This window comes from Oncorhynchus mykiss, chromosome 5 (genome assembly GCF_013265735.2).
Source record: "Oncorhynchus mykiss isolate Arlee chromosome 5, USDA_OmykA_1.1, whole genome shotgun sequence".
Classification (NCBI taxonomy): domain Eukaryota; kingdom Metazoa; phylum Chordata; class Actinopteri; order Salmoniformes; family Salmonidae; genus Oncorhynchus; species Oncorhynchus mykiss.
The window spans coordinates 33,769,360-33,782,208 of NC_048569.1; the positions used below are offsets into that span (position 1 = coordinate 33,769,360).

The 12,849-nt window shown below is 44.6% G+C and overlaps 1 protein-coding gene across 5 annotated transcripts in view; it reads left to right on the top strand.

Annotated features, from left to right (window-relative positions):
• The window catches only part of LOC100136128 (retinoic acid receptor RXR-alpha-A), a 159,227-nt gene that overhangs the window by 128,872 nt on the left and 17,506 nt on the right, over positions 1 to 12,849 (top strand). The gene's annotated exons all lie outside the window — the stretch shown is intronic.

A 12,849-nucleotide genomic window follows, 5' to 3' on the forward strand; every position in this document is an offset into this window, starting at 1 on the left:
CTATATCCAATGTGAGCAAATGAGGTGAGAAGGGAGGTAAAGGCAAAAAAGGCCTTGGTGGCAAGGTAAATACAATATAGCAAGTAAAACACTGGAATGGTAGTTTTGCAATGGAAGAATGTGCAAAGTAGAAATAAAAATAATGGGGTGCAAAGGAGCAAAATAAATAAATAAATTAAATACAGTTGGGAAAGAGGTAGTTGATAGGGCTAAATTATAGGTGGGCTATGTACAGGTGCAGTAATCTGTGAGCTGCTCTGACAGTTGGTGCTTAAAGCTAGTGAGGGAGATAAGTGTTTCCAGTTTCAGAGATTTTTGTAGTTCGTTCCAGTCATTGGCAGCAGAGAACTGGAAAGAGAGGCGGCCAAAGAAAGAATTGGTTTTGGGGGTGACTAGAGAGATATACCTGCTGGAGCGTGTGCTACAGGTGGGAGATGCTATGGTGACCAGCGAGCTGAGATAAGGGGGGACTTTACCTAGCAGGGTCTTGTAGATGACATGCAGCCAGTGGGTTTGGCGACGAGTATGAAGCGAGGGCCAGCCAACGAGAGCGTACAGGTCGCAATGGTGGGTAGTATATGGGGCTTTGGTGACAAAACGGATTGCACTGTGATAGACTGCATCCAATTTGTTGAGTAGGGTATTGGAGGCTATTTTGTAAATTACATCGCCAAAGTCGAGGATTGGTAGGATGGTCAGTTTTACAAGGGTATGTTTGGCAGCATGAGTGAAGGATGCTTTGTTGCGAAATAGGAAGCCAATTCTAGATTTAACTTTGGATTGGAGATGTTTGATATGGGTCTGGAAGGAGAGTTTACAGTCTAACCAGACACCTAAGTATTTGTAGCTGTCCACGTATTCTAAGTCAGAGCCGTCCAGAGTAGTGATGTTGGACAGGCGGGTAGGTGCAGGTAGCGATCGGTTGAAGAGCATGCATTTAGTTTTACTTGTATTTAAGAGCAATTGGAGGCCACGGAAGGAGAGTTGTATGGCATTGAAGCTTGCCTGGAGGGTTGTTAACACAGTGTCCAAAGAAGGGCCGGAAGTATACAGAATGGTGTCGTCTGCGTAGAGGTGGATCAGAGACTCACCAGCAGCAAGAGCGACCTCATTGATGTATACAGAGAAGAGAGTCGGTCCAAGAATTGAACCCTGTGGCACCCCCATAGAGACTGCCAGAGGTCCGGACAACAGACCCTCCGATTTGACACACTGAACTCTATCAGAGAAGTAGTTGGTGAACCAGGCGAGGCAATCATTTGAGAAACCAAGGCTGTTGAGTCTGCCGATGAGGATGTGGTGATTGACAGAGTCGAAAGCCGTGGCCAGATCAATGAATACGGCTGCACAGTAATGTTTCTTATCGATGGCGGTTAAGATATCGTTTAGGACCTTGAGCGTGGCTGAGGTGCACCCATGACCAGCTCTGAAACCAGATTGCATAGCAGAGAAGGTATGGTGAGATTCAAAATGGTGGGTAATCTGTTTGTTGACTTGGCTTTCGAAGACCTTAGAAAGGCATGGTAGGATAGATATAGGTCTGTAGCAGTTTGGGTCAAGAGTGTCCCCCCCTTTGAAGAGGGGGATGACCGCAGCTGCTTTCCAATCTTTGGGAATCTCAGACGACACGAAAGAGAGGTTGAACAGGCTAGTAATAGGGGTGGCAACAATTTCGGCAGATAATTTTAGAAAGAAAGGGTCCAGATTGTCTAGCCCGGCTGATTTGTAGGGGTCCAGATTTTGCAGCTCTTTCAGAACATCAGCTGAATGGATTTGGGAGAAGGAGAAATGGGGAAGGCTTGGGCGAGTTGCTGTTGGGGGTGCAGTGCTGTTGACAGGGGTAGGAGTAGCCAGGTGGAAAGCATGGCCAGCAGTAGAAAAATGCTTATTGAAATTTTCAATTATGGTGGATTTATCAGTGGTGACAGTGTTTCCTATCTTCAGTGCAGTGGGCAGCTGGGAGGAGGTGTTCTTATTCTCCATGGACTTTACAGTGTCCCAGAACTTTTTTGAGTTAGTGTTGCAAGAAGCAAATTTCTGCTTGAAAAAGCTAGCCTTGGCTTTTCTAACTGCCTGTGTATAATGGTTTCTAGCTTCCCTGAACAGCTGCATATCACGGGGGCTGTTCGATGCTAATGCAGAACGCCATAGGATGTTTTTGTGTTGGTTAAGGGCAGTCAGGTCTGGGGAGAACCAAGGGCTATATCTGTTCCTGGTTCTAAATTTCTTGAATGGGGCATGTTTATTTAAGATGGTTAGGAAGGCATTTTTAAAAAATATCCAGGCATCCTCTACTGACGGGATGAGGTCAATATCCTTCCAGGATACCCCGGCCAGGTCGATTAGAAAGGCCTGCTCGCTGAAGTGTTTCAGGGAGCGTTTTACAGTGATGAGAGGAGGTCGTTTGACCGCTGACCCATTACGGATGCAGGCAATGAGGCAGTGATCGCTGAGATCTTGGTTGAAGACAGCAGAGGTGTATTTAGAGGGGAAGTTGGTTAGGATGATATCTATGAGGGTGCCCATGTTTAAGGCTTTGGGGAGGTACCTGGTAGGTTCATTGATAATTTGTGTGAGATTGAGGGCATCAAGTTTAGATTGTAGGATGGCTGGGGTGTTAAGCATGTTCCAGTTTAGGTCGCCTAGCAGCACGAGCTCTGAAGATAGATGGGGGGCAATCAGTTCACATATGGTGTCCAGAGCACAGCTGGGGGCAGAGGGTGGTCTATAGCAGGCGGCAACGGTGAGAGACTTGTTTTTAGAGAGGTGGATTTTTAAAAGTAGAAGTTCAAATTGTTTGGGTACAGACCTGGATAGTAGGACAGAACTCTGCAGGCTATCTTTGCAGTAGATTGCAACACCGCCCCCTTTGGCAGTTCTATCTTGTCTGAAAATGTTGTAGTTTGGAATTAAAATGTCTGAATTTTTGGTGGTCTTCCTAAGCCAGGATTCAGACACAGCTAGAACATCCGGGTTGGCAGAGTGTGCTAAAGCAGTGAATAGAACAAACTTAGGGAGGAGGCTTCTAATGTTAACATGCATGAAACCAAGGCTATTACGGTTACAGAAGTCGTCAAAAGAGAGCGCCTGGGGAATAGGAGTGGAGCTAGGCACTGCAGGGCCTGGATTCACCTCTACATCGCCAGAGGAACATAGGAGGAGTAGAATAAGGGTGCGACTAAAAGCAATAAGAATTGGTCGTCTAGAACGTCTGGAACAGAGAGTAAAAGGAGGTTTCTGGGGGTGATAAAATAGCATCAAGGTATAATGTACAGACAAAGGTAAGGTAGGATGTGAATACAGTGGAGGTAAACCTAGGTATTGAGTGATGAAGAGAGAGATATTGTCTCTAGAAACATCATTGAAACCAGGAGATGTCATTGCATGTGTGGGTGGTGGAACTAATAGGTTGGATAAGGTATAGTGAGCAGGACTAGAGGCTCTACAGTGAAATAAGCCAATAAACACTAACCAGAACAGCAATGGACAAGACATATTGACATTAAGGAGAGGCATGCTTAGTCGAGTGATCAAAAGGGTCCAGTGAGTGGAGAGGTTGGTTGAGGGTCACGGCGATTTAGACAGCTAGCCAAGCCAACCGGTAGCAAGCTAGCATAGGATGGAGTCTGTTGTTAGCCACCTCTTGCGTTCGGGTCAGTAGATTAGTGGGGTTCCGTGAGGTAGAGGGGATTAATCCAAATCACACAACAACAACAAAAATAAGAACAATAGATATAGTTATAGAGGCCCGAGAAGAAAACATAATAATAATACAAATAAATAAATTGTCCGATTGTCTATTCAGATAGCAGTCCCGTACCCCTTCAAACATTCATCCTCCAGCTGCTTACCCCCTCTAGCACCAGGGTCAGCACACTCTCAAATGTTGTTTTTGCCATCATGGTAAGCCTGCCACACACACACTATACGATACATTTATGAAACATAAGAAGGCGTGTGAGTTTTTGTCACAAGCTTGTGGGAAGTGACAAAGAGCTCTTATAGGACCAGGACACAAATAGTAATTTATTTAGCCATCTCACATATAAAACCACAGGTTAATGAGAAGGGTGTGCTTGAAAGGATGCACATAACTCTGCAATGTTGGGTTGTATTGGATAGAGTCTCAGTCTTAAATCATTTCACACAGTCTGTGCCTCTATTTAGTTTTCATGCTAGTGAGGGCCGAGAAATCCACTCTCACATAGGTACGTAGTTGCAAAGGACATCAGTGTCTTAACAGCGATTTTCCAAGGCAATAAACTCTGAGCGCAGCCCAATCCACAAATCTGGCAGTGGCTTCTGATTAAATTAAATTTTCACAGAACCGCTTGTTGCAATATCGATGAGGTTCTCTTGTTCAGATATTGGTAAGTGGACTGGAGGCAGGGCATGAAAGGGATAATGAATCCAGTTGTTTGTGTCATCCGTTTCGGGAAAGTACCTGTGTAATTGCGCACCCAAATCACTCAGGTGCTACGCTATATCACATTTGACATCGTCCGTAAGCTTGAGTTCATTTGAACACAAAAAAAATCATACAATGATGGAAAGATCTGTGTGTTGTTCTTGTTAATGCAAACAGAGAAGAGCTCCAACTTCATAATCATAGCCTCAATTTTGCACATTGAATATAGTTGCGGAGAGGCCCTGTAATCCTAGATTCTGATCATTCAGGTGAGAAAAAACATCACTCAGATAGGCCAGTCGTGTGAGAAACTCATCATCATCCAAGTGGTCAGACAAGGGAAAATGATGGTCAGTAAAGAAAACTTTAAGCTTGTCTCTCAATTATAAAAAAACATGTCAATACTTTGCCCTTTGATAACCATAGCACTTCTGTATGTTGTGAAAGCGTTACATGGTCGCTGCCCATATCATTGCATAGTGCAGAAAATAGTTCAGGGGCCTTGCTTTAACAAAGTTAACCATTTTCACTGTAGTGTCCAAAACGTCTTTCAAGCTGTCAGGCATTCCCTTGGCAGCGAGAGCCTCTCGGTGGATGCTGCATCGGGAGCAACTGCTTGCATGAACAACACTTTGTTGTATTAAATCATTATAGTCTGTAAATTGCACATATAGGCTGTGATTTTGAATTCATTTTTTAGAAACACAAGTTTGGTCAGAGTCTGTGGCTTCAGGCTCATTTGATGGTGCCTGGAGAGAAGGCCAGCAGCGGACAATACCCTCTCCACACTTGCAGGGCCACTGGGGATGCTAAACACCCTTTGGGCCACTCTTGCCAGGCTGGGCAGAGATGCAGAGTTTATTTAAAACATTTTTTAGTCCTAAAGTTTTTTAGGCAAAATAACCCAATCAAAACAGAAAGCTTGTTGAAAGTTGGAATATGCCAGGCCTATTGGGACAAAATCAATGATGACCTATTGTATAGATAATAAAACAACAATGAACCAAACTTTTAAGAGTTCTGAATTTTAGTTTATAAATACTTTGCTACAATGACACAGTTATCTTCTCAGCTCGTTCCTTTCTTTTAGCATGTGCATGTAGTAAGTACACCATCATGCTTTTGGGATACGTGTCTTTTCAGATTCCACAATGATTATTTAGTTGTGAACACTACATCACCTCTCTTGGTTCTCATCTTTGTAAGTCACCTGGATTTAGCACCTGTGTGTTTTATCAGTTTCTTTATGAGAATATTTAGCGAACTCCTGTAAGTGTTGTCATCGGTGAACACTAAACAATAAACACTCAGAACACTAAACAATAAATGACAACGTGAATTTACAAAACCGAAACAGTACCGTGTGGCCCAAACACTCACACGGAAACAAACACCCACAAACCAAAAGTGAAACCCAGGCTCCCTAAGTATGATTCTCAATCAGGGACTACAATTGACAGCTGCCTCTGATTGAGAACCATACTAGGCCGAACTCAAAAACCAACATAGAAAAACAAACATAGACTGCCCACCCCAACTCACGCCCTGACCATACTAAAACAAAGACAAAAACAAAGGTCAGAACGTGACAACTCTAAGACCGTCGCTAGAGCAAGTGGCTATAGCAGCACACAAGTAGACTACAAATGCATCCTGGGGCGGGCATGTCCTGAGCGAAATTGGAGCGGGCTAGGATCTCGCTACACGCTCCAGTCAAATTGGGTACGCTGCGCCCCTCGCTCCGCTCTAGCTCCGCTCACAAATTCTGACATGCACACACACACACTCACACAGGATCTTAATTTGATCACCCTGTTGTAGGAAAAATGTTTAACTTGTAGTGTTTTTGAGTTTTAAAAAGACTTCTGAAGTTTGTAATTTCCACTTTGAAATTTCTGACTTGATTTTTCATTACGCAAAATGTGTCGACTGCTACAAAAATGTTAATTAATTATAATCCACTTCGCATTTCCTGTTGCTGTTTCCTGTTGCTGTAGGACTATTTTCCTGCTGTAGCAAACTGGCTCAAATGAAGGTCCTACATCTGTGTTAGCCATTTTCACCCATTTCCCCTTGGTACGATACAGGTACTTTGTGCCTCAGCCTCTGGCATGTGTGTCTTTGCAATAATGGACATTAATAACATGTAATCAGTGTTATCACAACAATTTGCCACACCATCAGAGTTCAATTATGCTGCAATCTAACAATCTCCATTATCCTCTCTGAATGACCCTGGACTCCCCAGGGTCTTGCTTGATTAACAGGGAGCAGCCATTAGCCAACGTGGTAGTGATAATATTATTCCATTTTTTTCTCCAGTTTTTACGTGTTACATCTCTGTAGTGAAAGATGAGCAGAGGCTGTGGTTGTCATTCTCTTAGGATGGGAGCTATCCAGGGCTCTGCCACCTGATGCCTATCACTGAGATGAACAAGGTAGCTGTGACTATTCTACATCCATATCCTATGTGCTCCTTGTATGGCACCTTACATCACAAGTCCACTAGTTCACCTGTGCACCCTGACATCTGCAGTCTCCCAGGCACCCACCTAAGCTATGTGAGGCTCTCTCTGTTCATTCTCTAGACTCTCTCTGGCTCAACCATGAATAATACAACAGCCAGGCTGTTCCTGACAGCATCCCACCAAGCTCTGGTTTTCTCAGGAATCCTACCGGAACGACAGACAGAGAGCAGTTGTGCAGGAGAGGAAAGGAGGGAGAGCGAGAGAGAAAGAGCGAGAGAGAGTGGGACTCATCTGCTCTGGGTGGGTGGGGGGAAATGTCCTGTGAAGTGAAGGTAGAACTCTGAAGGCTGTTATGTGAGTAAATGAGAGCCATCTTTGGGAAGAAGGAAATGTACGTGATGAGCGTTGACATTAGGGAGGAGAGAAGGAGAGGAGAGGGGATGGGAGCTCTGACACACTAAAGTACTGTGTGTGTGTGTGTGTCTGTCTGGGCTGTGCCTTGCTGTGGTGGCTGTACGTCTGGGCCGTGCCTTGCTGTGGTGGCTGTACGTCTGGGCTGTGCCTTGCTGTGGTGGCTGTACGTTTGGGCTGTGCCTTGCTGTGGTGGCTGTACGTCTGGGCTGTGCCTTGCTGTGGTGGCTGTACGTCTGGGCTGTGCCTTGCTGTGGTGGCTGTACGTCTGGGCTGTGCCTTGCTGTGGTGGCTGTACGTCTGCTGGGGCTCTGACGCCAACAGGGGCGCCCTGCAGGAGAAGGAGGAGGAAATCAAGCTTTTCTAGAAATCTAGCTTTGATAAAGGTAGATAAATATCTTGCAGGAATTGTTTTCAGTTGTCTTGGTAGTTTTCTAGTAATACAAGTCATTTCTATTGGATCCATATTTTTAGATTTTCCTTTACTTCTTGCTATGATTTAAAGTGATGATTGTAATGGGGAGTTGTTGTTCAGTAGGCCATGTAGATTGGGTAATATGTGTCATTGTATTTCATCTAAATTGCCATAGCTATAGACAACTTCTGAGAGACCACTTAGTTCCCTGTCCACTGATATTTCAGTTGACTCTGAAAATGATCATCATAATCATATGAAAAGTTAAGAATACAGTACCAGTCAAGAGTTTGGACACACCTACTCATTCAAGGGTTTTTCTTTAATTGTACTATTTTCTACATTGTAGAATAATAGTGAAGATATTGAAACTATGAAATAACACATATGGAATCATGTAGTAACGAAAAAAGTGTTAAACAAATCAAAATATATTTTACATTTGAGATTCTTCAAATAGCCACCCTTTGCCTTGATGACAGCATGGCACACTCTTGGCATTCTCTCAACCAGCTTCACCTGGAATGCTTTTCCAACAGTCTTGAAGGAGTTCCCACATATGCTGAGCACTTGTAGGCTGCTTTTCCTTCACTATGCAGTCCAAACCATCTCAATTGGGTTGAGGTCGGGTGATTGTGGAGGTCAGGTCATCTTATGCAGCACTCCATCACTCTCCGTGTGTTGGGTCATTGTCCTGTTGAAAAATGATAGTCCCACTAAGTGCAAACTAGATGGGATGGCGTATCGCTGCAGAATGCTGTGGTAGCCATGCTGGTTAAGTGTGCCTTGAATTCTAAATAAATCACAGACAGTGTCAACAGCAACACACCCCCACATCATCACACCTCCTCCTCCATGCTTCACGGTGGGAACCACACATGCAGAGATCATCCGTTCACCTACTCTGCGTCTTATAAAGACACGGCGGTTGGAACCAAAATCTCAAATTTGGACTCTTCAGACCAAAAGACAGATTTCCACTGGTCTAATGTACATTGCTCATGTTTCTTTTTCTTCTTACTGGTGTCCTTTAGTAGTGATTTCTTTGCAGCAATTTGACCATGAAGGCCTGATTCATGCAGTCTCCTCTGAACAGTTGATGTTGAGATGTGTCTGTTACTTGAACTCTGTGAAGCATTTATTTGGGCTGCAATTTCTGAGGCTGGTAACTCGAATGAACTTATCCTCTGCAGCAGAGGTAACTCCTTTCCTGTGGCAGTCTTCATGAGAGCCAGTTTCAAAGTTCTTGAAATATTCCGGATAGAATGACCTTCATGTCTTAAAGTAATGATCAACTGTCATTTCTCTTTGCTTATTTGAGCTGTCCTTGCCATAATATGGACTTGGTATTTTACCAAATAGTGTTATCTTCTGTATACCACCCATACCTTGTCACAACACAAGTGATTGGCTCAAATGCATTAAGAAGGAAAGAAATTCCACAAATGAACTTTTAACAAAGCACACCTGTTAATTGAAATCCATTCGAGATGACTACCTCATGAAGCTGGTTGAGAGAAAGTGTGCAAAGAGTGTGCAAAGCTGTCATCAAGGCAACGGGTGGCTACTTTGAAGAATCTCAAATATAAAATATTTTTAGATTTGTGTAACAACTTCTTGATTACTACATGTGTTATTTCATAGTTTTGATGTCTTCACTATTACTCTACAATGTAGAAAATAGTAAAATAAAGAAAAACCCTGGAATGAGTAGGTGTGTCCACACTTTTGACTGGTACTGTAGATTAAACAAGGGCAGAGCGGCACAGTCAGTGTTGGAACGTGCGGTGTCCCCTTGGCAGGCAGTCTCTGTGATTAGGAACCCCTCTGGTCCGGGGACTGCCCCCCCCCCCCCCCACTCCTTTAGGAGGCACTGCCCCATGTGTTAATGAGTCCCAGGGTCGGGGCCCCTGAGTGCACACCATGAATGGGCACCGCCACTGTCTAATGGCTGGGGTTTGACCAAGCTGAATAAAGTGTGCTTATCTCATGGTGACCTAGAACAGGAGTTAAACAGGCGTTAGTAACATGCCTCCAGTCAGACAAGCCAGGGCCTTCTCTTCAAGGAGGGAGGGGGTTTGGAGGGGGGCGGGGGGGACATGCTATCATTTTGCCATGCTGTGGAGTTTTTCCTTCCACTGTCTGTCTCTCTCTCTATATATATATCCCTCTCTCCTTCTCTATCCCTTTCTCTCATTTTGTCTTGTGTGTGTTTTCCAACCTTGCTGTGCTTGAATCTGTCAACTTTCTTTGTCTCTCTCTTTGGACAGACACAGGAGAGAGAGAGACAAGCAGATAGGCGTGCTAACGTTATTTAGAGGGTACTTGGTTGATGTCTCAATATACTCTTCTACAACTCTAAGAGCCAATTATGAGGACTTTACACAATTTAGTTGGGAATTTGGATTATGGACTAATCATCTATTAACTACCACATTCCTCTTTGTTGTCACGCAGCTGTAGTTTAAGCAGAATATGAAACATTTAAAAGCCAGTCTCTTGTCTCCATGAGTTATAAAAAATTCATAGGACAGTATGCAAGCCAGGCATTTCTGTGAGAGGAGAGGCTATCCACTGTGAATAATGCAAACCAAAGCCTTTAATTCAGTCTGGGGAAAAAATACACTCTTGTTTGTGGCAGGCATTAAGAGGTGTCCTCAAAGCGGCTCTCGTAAGCCCAAACGCTCTCACTCTTTCTCTACATCGCTCCCTCAGGGGAGGATTTCGCCTCTCCCTCTCTCCTCCCCCTGCTCGACACGTTTTCAGAAAGCGATCAGCTGGCCCCCTATCCTCCAGAGGATGTTCACAGAGAAGAAATGTAAAATAGTTTCTCTCACAGACACGGTAGTCCCTCACGGCTTGTTCCACACATGCACAGAATAGTGAACTCCTAGGTTCATGTCATTCTCATTGTCCCAGACCTCAGAAGGCATTGTGATCTCTTCCACTGTGACTCCCCATAACACCCATAACACTGTGACTCCCCATAACACCCATAACACTGTGACTCCCCATAACACCCATAACACTGTGACTCCCCGGCTGTCACGTTACAGTAAGGACAGTGAGTTAATGTGTGATCATGGCAGGAGTGTGGTCTCTGATCCTTCCTGTCATCTTCATGGTGTATACAGTGAGAAACAAGGTCAGTGTAAACATGGCTAAGAGAGCCATGCAACATTCATGAGCCTTCACCGTGTTTCACGAGAACTCTGGGAGTTGTATTCTTTTGAGGGACCTCGACAGAGACACAACATACAGCCCCTTTTATTTTGGTTTGTTTGGGCTGCGGCTGCCTTTTGGAATGAATTAGCGGATTTGTTTATGGGTTTGGAGGAGAAATACAGGCAAAAAACTGTCGCGCTGAGCCGCATCGTCCACATTGTCTCCCACGGAGATCAGATTGTGAAATATTTATAAGATGCTTTTGTTCTCTGCCCAAAGAAAATCTACTTTCAGTTTTCAAAACAGTACCGGCTTTGTGTCTGGTTAACTGTTTCATACGGTTTCATATTTCAAGTGTGGGTAGTCTTCGGTCTAAGCATTAGAAGTAGAGGACGACTGGAAAGAAGGAGAGGTGGAATGAGTTCTCCTCATCTTACACTAATCTTCTCCAGAGAGCTGTATTTCATGTTGGGATCCTCCGAGCTTTCAGCATCGATCTGTGGGATTTGGGGAGAGTGAGAAGTTGGGGAAAAGTTTACAAGGCTTTTGTTGTTGTAGATTTGGCTCAGACATACTGAGAATCGGAGCATCATAATATAAATGTTATCCATCCCCAGTTAACATGATGTTTTTGTGATTGATAATACTAGCTAGGGTTCCATCCACTTTGGGAGTTTCTTGCGAATATTCAAAAATCCACATGAATGAAAATAAGCGCATTTTCCCACCAGTGGTGTGTTTCCATCATACTGACTTGATGCAGATAAAAATCAGTGCGTGATGTCGTAGGTCACAGAAAATGTCATATTAGTGTGTAAACTGTTCGGATGCTACAAACAAAAGTTGGCAGATCGGCTGTACTGACTTCAGACGAGTCGCGTTACACTTGTGGGGGTATTAGAGCAAAAGAAGTTTGGATGCTACAGACAACCTTGTGAGAAGACCATTTTTTGGGGATGTCTCATGGTCTGACTAACAACGCTCTAGCTCTGTCACCTTTCACCACAGATGTCTCGTGGTCTGACTAACACCGCTCTAGCTCTGTCACCTTTCACCACAGATGTCTCATGGTCTGACTAACACCGCTCTAGCTCTGTCACCTTTCACCACAGATGTCTCATGGTCTGACTAACACCGCTCTAGCTCTGTCACCTTTCACCACAGATGTCTCATGGTCTGACTAACACCCCTCTAGCTCTGTCACCTTTCACCACAGATGTCTCATGGTCTGACTAACACCGCTCTAGCTCTGTCACCTTTCACCACAGATGTCTCATGGTCTGACTAACACCGCTCTAGCTCTGTCACCTTTCACCACAGATGTCTCGTGGTCTGACTAACACCGCTCTAGCTCTGTCACCTTTCACCACAGATGTCTCATGGTCTGACTAACACCGCTCTAGCTCTGTCACCTTTCACCACAGATGTCTCATGGTCTGACTAACACCGCTCTAGCTCTGTCACCTTTCACCGCAGATGTCTCATGGTCTGACTAACACCGCTCTAGCTCTGTCACCTTTCACCACAGATGTCTCATGGTCTGACTAACACCGCTCTAGCTCTGTCACCTTTCACCACAGATGTCTCATGGTCTGACTAACACCACTCTAGCTCTGTCACCTTTCACCACAGATGTCTCATGGTCTGACTAACACCGCTCTAGCTCTGTCACCTTTCACCACAGATGTCTCATGGTCTGACTAACACCGCTCTAGCTCTGTCACCTTTCACCACAGATGTCTCATGGTCTGACTAACACCACTCTAGCTCTGTCACCTTTCACCACAGATGTCTCATGGTCTGACTAACACCGCTCTAGCTCTGTCACCTTTCACCACAGATGTCTCGTGGTCTGACTAACACCGCTCTAGCTCTGTCACCTTTCACCACAGATGTCTCATGGTCTGACTAACACCGCTCTAGCTCTGTCACCTTTCACCACAGATGTCTCATGGTCTGACTAACACCGCTCTAGCTCTGTC